Here is a 9310-nt window from a genome sequence, read left to right on the forward strand (position 1 = left end):
ACTCGATGGACATGAGTCTGAGTAAACTCCAGGAGATGGTGATGGACAGGGAGGCCTGGCGTGCTGCGGTTCATGGGGTCGCAAAGAGTTGGACACGACTGAGCGACTGAACTGAACTGAACTTAGTCCTAGTGATGCCTACATGAGATTGTCCATACAAAATAGAGTTGAAACCAGAGGAGAGACAGGAAAGGGAATAGTGGGTTGAGGCACATGGGAAGCAGCTCTGGGCTCTTATGAAGGGCAACGGATGAGAAGATGCCTGAAAGATGAGATACGTAGACCTGGGTAGTGTCATTGGGAAACTTTAATATTGTCCTAAGAAGTAAAAAGATTGTGGATTAAGATACGTATTTTATACCTTACGTGTCCCCTCAAAGACAAGCCCCTTAGACATCCGTGAGGACAGAGTTTGGCTTTGGGTTCCTCCCTGTCTGTTCTCCCTTGTCTCAGGCTAGCTGGGGGCATACTCTCCCTGCTCTTGGCTCAGCATCTTTGTACTATCCAACACCTCCTGATGCACCAAGAACCCATGTACAACCACCTTCTTAGCTCCCTTTAAAGTACTCTGTACTGAACCTGTTAGCTGCATTCAGATTGGCAATCTTATGTTGAATCTGATGGCAGCTGAATCTGAAAAGAAAGCAATTAGATTATACTAATTGTTACCCAAAGTATGAATAGCTGATAACCCCACACCCACTTCTAAATCCTTTGAGAAGAATTTACATTTTAAAATAAGACACTTTAACCCTAATAAATATTCAGTTGATGATAATTCAGTCACCATGAGAAAGTGAAAAAGGAAGGAAATGGGACTGTGAGAAGCTTTGGGCAGGAGGAGCATATTTAATGACTTCTATAAGTCTCACGATATAATTTGGAATTTGGGCATAAAGTGCATGACCATTGTGAAACACTGGTATTTGCTAATTAGTGCCTGATCATGTTTTCTGTGATTGTTTTCACTTTTGCATATATTAATTCATATAGTGTTTTAGGCACAAGATTTATCTTGGTTATTTCCTTGATGAAATTTCTGGTGTTTGTTGGCAGCACACATTTATAAGCATAATCCTTGTCATGCTCCAGTTTCTTTCCAAGCCATGATAATTGAATTTCTGTTCATTAGAGTAGTGAATTTTTATTTTTGGTAGAACACGTTCTGTTTTGTTGAAAAGATACTATAAACAGAGGCAAAGTGACCTCTGTAGATAAAGCAATGACAAAAAATTAACAGAGCTGTCAGTGTAGTCAGAAAGAGGTTTGCTTATATATCTTCACTTAACTAAAGGTTAGACATACAGGTATCTAATACACGTATTTATCCATCAATTTTTCCGTAAACTTGAACATCTCCCACTAAGCTATGAAGAAACTGTGTAGGTAGCACCACTGTGATACAGAGCTTTGGATATTTTTCACTGATATTTCTCATTCTCCAAGTTTCTCTTGTGTCTCTAAAGCACAATCTAGAGTGTCAAGTGCAAGGAAAGGGAAAAAAATTGGAAAGTTGCCATTTTCTGAGTTTGAAATGCATCTAGGAAAAAGAATCCTCTAGAGGAAAAGTGAGAGTGGGCAAAGATGATGGAAGCAGTCTGAGGAGAGTCCCAGCAGCAGAGAGCTCTAGGCCTGAGGTAAATAGTACACTTTTCCCACATGGACCCTTCTTGTTCCTGTGAATGCATCCAAGCAATCACTGAAGACTAACCACCAACTCCTACAGACCTGGGCCTGGATTCTAATTCTGGTCCTTAGTCAAATGTGAATTTGGATGAGTAATTTCTAACTCTCTGTGCCTTGATTTCCAAGTGTATAAAAATAGAATTAAATATGTCTACTCTTGATTTTACATGGTCTTTGAAAAAATCAAGTAGCACAGTAGATATTAAGTTTCTTTATGCTATTAACTTATTTCAGGCCAACGTTGTCATTTCTTAATAGAATGTCTTTCATGAGACAAATATTAATAACAATAATACTGGAACTGATAAATGTTCATACTTGACATATGGTTTTCTATAGCAATAGCAACTGCCAACTCAAGCACAAATGATATATATAAGAATATTCATTTTAGTAATAAATTTAGTAATAATTCAATAAGTCATTGACTCAATGACTTACTGAATCTATTTCATAGATTAATATAGAGCTATTCTGTTAATGTAATAGTGTGCTTATACTAACAAGGAGTATTTTACAAATACAGTTTGTGAAAATAGTTTGCATAAAAGTATATGTTGTTGTTATGGACTGAATGTGTCTCCCCAAAATTCATATGTTGAAGACCTAACCCCCAACGTGGTAGTACTTGAAGATGGGGCCTTTGCTAGGTAATCAGGGTTGCTGCTGCTGCTGCTAAGTTGCTTCAGTCGTGTCCGACTCTGTGGGACCCCAGAGACGGCAGCCCACCAGACTCCCCCATCCCTGGGATTCTCCAAGTAAGAACACTGGAGTGGGTTGCCATTTCCTTCTCCAGTGCATGAAAGTGAAAAGTGAAATTGAAGTCGCTCAGTCATGTCCGACTCCTAGCGAACCCATGGACTGCAGCCTAACAGGCTCCTCCATCCATGGAATTTTCCAGGCAAGAGTACTGGAGCGGGGTGCCATTGCCTTCTCTGAATCAGGGTTAGAGAAGTTTATGAAGGTGGGGTCCTTATGGTGGAATTAGTGCCCTAATAAGAGGAGACATGAGAGAGCTTGCTCTCTCCCCCCATGGGTTTTGGAAGAAGAAGTCACGAGGAGCTCATAGGGAGATGGTGGCTGCCTATAAATCAAGACAGGAGACCTCAGAACAAACCTGACTTGCAGGCATCTTAATCTTAGACTCTCCATCCACCAAACATGTGAGAAATAAATTTATATTGTTTAAGCCACCTAGTCGATGGTATTTTGTTATGGCATCCTGAGCTAAAACAGTTATATAAACCTACTTTGTTAAAAATCCTAATTTGTGTATAAGGGAAGAAAATGGAAGAAGAGGCAGCAAGTACTTAACAGTAGCTAGCACTGAAATTTAAAATTCAGGGCTTCCCACTTTTCACTATATAAATATGTACATTATATAACTATTTTCTAATGTTTTTGTGTTATTCTGATGTGAAAAAATAAAAAGATACTCATTTAAAAAGTAAATTGAAATTAAAATTTTAGGAGGAATGCTGTAGTTTAGGATCAAAAGGATTGATACTTTTCCTGATTATGTTAGTTTTTAAGCACATACCTTAGGCAAGCATTCTGCTTACTCAAACTTTCTAAACTTCAATCCCTTCATTTGTAAATTATGTATAGCAATATTTGCCTATGGAAATATTGGTAGTGTGTAAACAGATAAAACAGGAAATCTTTCAGAAACCATAAAGACACTTTTCATATATACAGTATATCATAACTAACTTTGTCAATTAAATACGTTAAGAAAACATATTTCTGGATAAGAAAAAAGAAAAATGTCCAGACATGGAACTTTGAGAATTAGTAATATACAAAGATGCTTTTTTTTTTTTTTTTTGAAGTTATTCAGTCATTTGAAAAGGAGTGAAAATTGAAACCATTCCCATCAACAACCATATTTGGGAACAAAGAGCACTTTACTGTTCTGAGATGTCACATGTCTCCAGTGATACGCTTCTTATCTTTATTTATGGCAGTATTCAGTTATTCTCTGTCTGCTAAGCTTATCTTTCTCCTTTTGAATTTCTCTGCTTTTAAGTTTTTCAGTGTATATTTCAGAAAATAGAGCTGACATTGTTAGATCTGATCAAATGAGATTAGTCAAGATCAGTGGCTCTTCATCAGGTTCAGTAGGACCTATTGACAGAAAACAATACTCTGGATTTGCCAATGAAAAATAATATGCACATTAAAAAAGCCAAAAATCCCCAAGCGTGTTCTCTATATTTTGAATGATGCTGAATTAATTTTAGCAGTGGTTATAGTAAGATATTAAGAACAAGTTAAGTTTGATGTTGAGCAGCTTCACTGTGTTTGACAGATAATTCACTCTGAAAAAAGGGGTCCCATTTTCCTGTCAGTTACCTTCATTTTTTTGCAGGAGTTAGAAGGTTGGTGAAACAAAGGTCATATATGGCATAAAATTGGAAAAAACCCCACAAACACACAAACCTGACATTGCTTCCCTAGAGGACAAGTTTTCTGCAGAATAATTGGCATCCACAGCTAAAAATAAATCAACCCTTGATATCATCATTTCCTCAACTACTAGATACATCACCTTGCTGGAAGACATATGGATACTCTGTCATAAGTATATAGTCATAGACATCCAAAACTATGGACTCATTAGCAGTTAATCAACTCTCTAATTCTCCAGCTCTGATCAACAGTTAATCTGCATTCTGTCTCCATAGATTTTCTAAGTCTAAATCTGTCATATATAAGGAATCATATAACATGTGGTTTTTGTGACTGGCTTCTTGCATTTAGCATAATGTTTTCAATGTTTGTCTATGTTGTTGCATGTATCAATAACTTCAGTTCTTTCTATTGTAAAGTAATACTTCATTGTATGAATGTACCGTATTTTATTTATCAATTCATCAGTTGTTGGATATTTGGGTTGCTTATACTTTTTGGCTATTATGAATAATGCTGCTGTGACCATTTATGTTCCAATTTTTGTGTGGAAGCATGTTTTCTCTTGGGTATACAACTAAGGGTGGAATCGTAGAGTTATATGGTACATGTGATGAAGGAAAGAGACAAAACGTGAATTTCAGGGGATGGCCACATTTAAGCAGTTGATGGGAAGGTTAAATTGAAGGGAGTAAAAGAGAGCTGTGTTCTGGAACTGAAGAAGAAACTATGTCAATGCTATAAATAGTTCATGCAGAGCAAGAATAGGGACATGGATACTTGGATACTAAATGTGGAGAAAAGCAGATCAAACATTGGTGACCTTGCAGAAAAGAGTTTTGGTAGACTGAGAAGAGTGGTACTATACAAAAAGGTTTAAGGAGTAAGAGACAGGGAGGTAGCCAGTGTAAAACAATGTTTAGCAATTTTAATTTTGAAAGGGAAGACTGTGGTAAGGCTATAGGTCAAAGTAGGAAAGTGTGTTTATAATTGGAGAAAAAAAGTCAGTACAAAGAAAAGAAACCCTAATTGTGAGGGAATGGTTAATGGAGAAAAGTAGCAAGTGAGGTGATAGAGCATAAGACACAGAATACAAGCATAGGCTGGAACCTCTGTGAGAAGGAAACACTTTTCTAAAAGAATTTGAGGTAGGGAAGGAAGCTGCTTTAGGATAAATATTTATTTTAATTGCAAAAAAATGAATAGCTCAATAAATGTTAAAAATCATAATCATTTTTAACATTTATTGAGCATGTATTTTTTTTCAGAAACTTTGTTAGGTGCTTTGTGTATGGAATTTAATTCTCACAGTGATTTTATGGGGTAACATTATTATTATTTTTTAAAGTCCTTACACTACAGTATATTTGATATATTACAATGTTCTTAAAGGAATATTTTACTACAATGAATTTCTATGACAATTAGACATTAAGTATTTAAATTCACAATTATTTTAATGATAATTAGACCTGTAGATCAGAAACTTAGGGTCATCTGTGCCAAGTAGCTAGTAGATATTCAGATACAAGGGCAAAATTTCAAGGAATTGTTGGGGTAACATTATTAATCACAATTAACAGATGACAAAACTGAGGCTTAACATGTAGGATCAGGCAGAACAATGAAGGTATGATTTAGACCCAGGCTTGTATAACTTTGCTTTTAACAAGTATCAGTTTTTCTATTATGTTAACCATAATCATTTCCATAAATTAGAAGAGGCTGTCAATTGTTGATGTTTGGAGTGTGATCTATGTTTGACTAGATGTGTGACCTGTTTTGGAGAAGGAAGTGGCAACCCACTCCATTGTTCTTGCCAGGAGAATTCAGTGGATTGAGGAGCCTGGTAGGCTACAGTCCACGGGGTCGCAAAGAGTTGGACATGACTGAGCGACTTTAAATTTTTTTATGACTAGAATGTAAATCTAGAGGGGACATAAAATATGAAAGCCTAAATTAAGCATTTGATTCCTAAATTTCTATTTTTATTGAACCCAGGATTGACTATTGTTCACAAGCCAATAATTGGAGAGGCAAGTGTCAGTAGGAAAAAAAGGTGCTTTGATCAGGAAAATTGGTAACCTGGGATTAGGTAAACTCATGTCCAAGGACCAACTCCAAAGATTCTTCTCAACTACGACAATTTTTAAAGGGAAAAAAAGAGTGCAGAGATGCAAGTGAATCATCAAGGCAGGAAGTTGGGGTCTGTCTGCATCATTCTCTACTGAGTACAGACAAGCTGACTCTGTCTTTAGACATTAAATTGACTATGTGATCTGCCTGTAGGGTTGCTAAGGGGGCTGTTGGTAGTAGAGAGACGCACGTCTTTTAATTGATAATTATTCATTCTTCTTTTCACCCAGGAAAAGAAGCAACACAACAGGCAAAGTGTGTGCTTTCAAGGGAACATAAGTCAAGAGTTAGTTTCAATTACTTAGTGACCTCATTCCTACAATTAGGTTCTTTTATGGTTAGAGGGGAATAGAAATGACCAAAAAGGAAAGGGGCAAAAAATCTGCTTTCATTATCTTTATCAGAGCTCAGGAAAAAAATGATATGTAGGCTTCTCGAGGCAGTGCCTCACTCCTGAATATATTTACTGTTGTTCAGTTGCTAAATTGTGTCCAACTCTTTGCGACCCCATGGACTGCAGCACGCCAGGCTTCCCTGTCCTTCTCTGTCTCCCAGAGTTTGCTCAAATTGATGTCTGTTCAGTCGGTGAAGCTACCCAACCATCTCATCCTCTGTCACCCCCGCCCCCTCTTGCCCTCAATCTTTCCCAGCATCAGGGTATTTTCCAGTCAGTAGGCTCTTCATATCACTAGCCAAAGTATTGGAGTTTCAGCTTCAGTATCAGTCCTTCCAATAAATATTCAGGGTTGGTTTCCTTTAGGATTGACTGGTTTGATCTCCTTGCTGTCTAGGGACTCACAAGAGTCTTCTCCAGTACCACAGTTTGAAAGCATCAGTTCTTTGAAGCTCTGCCTTCTCTATGGCCCAGCTCTCACACCGTTCAAGGGTAAAGCTTGAATACATAGCTTTACGCTCGTCCAGTAGGGAGCAGCACACACCAGTGCACACTGCCACTCACTGTCCCTGAAAACAGTGCAAGAAAGAATTCTGGAGAGTCCATTGCATAAAGGCAGTGAAAAGCTGGACCTACTCCAATAGGGTCCTACCTTCAGAAAGCAGTTTGGGAAGTACATAGATTACAGTTTTGCTACTTATTATAGTATATATTCATTAGTTAAAAGAGCTGTATTGTCAATTCTGTTTGAGAGTCATGAGGAAGCTTCTTAGAAACTGAACAGATTATAAATTAATCTCTAGACCAAATAAAGTTTAATATCAAACATAAATGAATCCTTAAAACTCAGAATCATAGGAATTTTTACAAAATCAATGCTTAGAAATTGATGAATTTTAGGTTTTCCAGTACCTAAAATTTTGGGGTATGAGTAAGAAAGTAATATCAGTTATTACTTACATAAAAGTGAGCATGATGCTACTATAAGATGAAATTAATTTCTATATTTAAAAGGCCACTTAAATAGTTGGGTTTCTGTCTATGACATATCCTTTGTTTGCTATTAATTGGGTTCAAATCACTGCTGTTTCATGAGATGCTTTGTTTTAAAAAGTTGTTTTATGAGTTTAGTATAATTATTAAATGTAAAGAAGAAAAATCATTGTTTGTTAAGGACACAGACAGGAATTTTAGAAATAGAAGCTTAATTCAAACCGCCTAGTAACTAAGCTTTATGGTTAAAGAAAAAAGAAATATTATGTTTCAAGGCAATCTTTTATAGTTACCTTAATAAACACAAACATAAAAATCTAGAACACATTAATTCTAGCTTTTGAGTGTTCAGAGCTACTAATAGGAAATAAGCTAAATTTCTCTACTTAGTCTAGCAGGAACTTTGTGTGTATTATATCATTTAATTAGTATGATTTTACAGTTGAAGGAAAAAGAGTCTTTAATAGATTATGCACTTTATCAAGTGTCACATAACTGGTAAAGCTAGACTTCAAACACAGGCCTATGTAGGCCTAACCCTAGATCTCATGATCTTTCCCCAAACTACAACACCCCATTCCTCTGATTCCACAAATAAAAGTATTTGAATCTACCATAAAGAATGATTTCTCATGAGTTAGGAATCATAAAAAGAATTGATACCAAGATGGCTCAGAACAAGTGGTAACAAAGTAGATTGCCTTCCCAGCTTCCTTTTCTACTCTTGTATGACTCTACTTCAGAAATGTAAGTGGTGTGGATGCTAAATCATGTCTATTCTTTGTGACCCCATGGAGTAAATCTTTGTGGCTCCAGCAAGAATACTGGAGTGGGTTGCTATGCCCTCCTCCAGGGGATCAAATCCACATCTGCTGCCCACATTGTTAACCACTGAGCCACCTAGGAAGCCCTTACTGTAGAAGACATTCCTCAAATCTACACACAAGGCTAGAGTAGGAGGAGCTCTACATACAGACAGTATCTATCATTCAGAAAGATGTTACACTGGCCCTGTCCTGAAGGAACAGCCTCCTCTTTTAATTCCTGTGTCTCTCCTCTTCCTGCTGCTGCTGCTGCTGTGGGCAGTTTCCTTCCATTCTCTTCTTCTGGATCACACTGCCTTTGACGGGCTGGGCTCGGCTTCCTTTTCTTTCCCATAGTCCATTCCTAACCTTTTAGACCAGCTACATACCATCAAAATACAAGGTTCTGCAAGGCAGGCTAAGAATCAATCTGGGAAGTATATTTAATAATGGCTATACTTTGTAAAGGAGAAGGCAATGGCACCCCACTCCGGTACTCTTGCCTGGAAAATCCCACGGATGGAGGAGCCTGGTGGACTGCAGTCCATGGGGTCGCTAAGAGTAAGACACGACTGAGCGATTTCACTTTTACTTTTCACTTTCATGCACTGGAGAAGGAAATGGCAACCCACTCCAGTGTTCTTGCCTGGAGAATCTCAGGGACGAGGGAGCCTGGTGGGCTGCCGTCTATGGGGTCGCACAGAGTTGGTCACAACTGAAGCAACTTAGCAGCAGCATACTTTGTAATCGAGTTTTTGCATTTCTTTTTTTTTTTTAACAACTTAATTGAAGCTTAATTGCATACAGTCAGCTGTACATATTTAACGTATACAGTTTGGTTAGCTTTGACATTTATGTATACCTCTAACACCATCACTTTAATGGG

The sequence above is a fragment of the Bison bison genome, unplaced genomic scaffold, assembly GCF_000754665.1.
Source record: "Bison bison bison isolate TAMUID 2011002044 unplaced genomic scaffold, Bison_UMD1.0 scf7180017864260, whole genome shotgun sequence".
Taxonomy (NCBI): domain Eukaryota; kingdom Metazoa; phylum Chordata; class Mammalia; order Artiodactyla; family Bovidae; genus Bison; species Bison bison.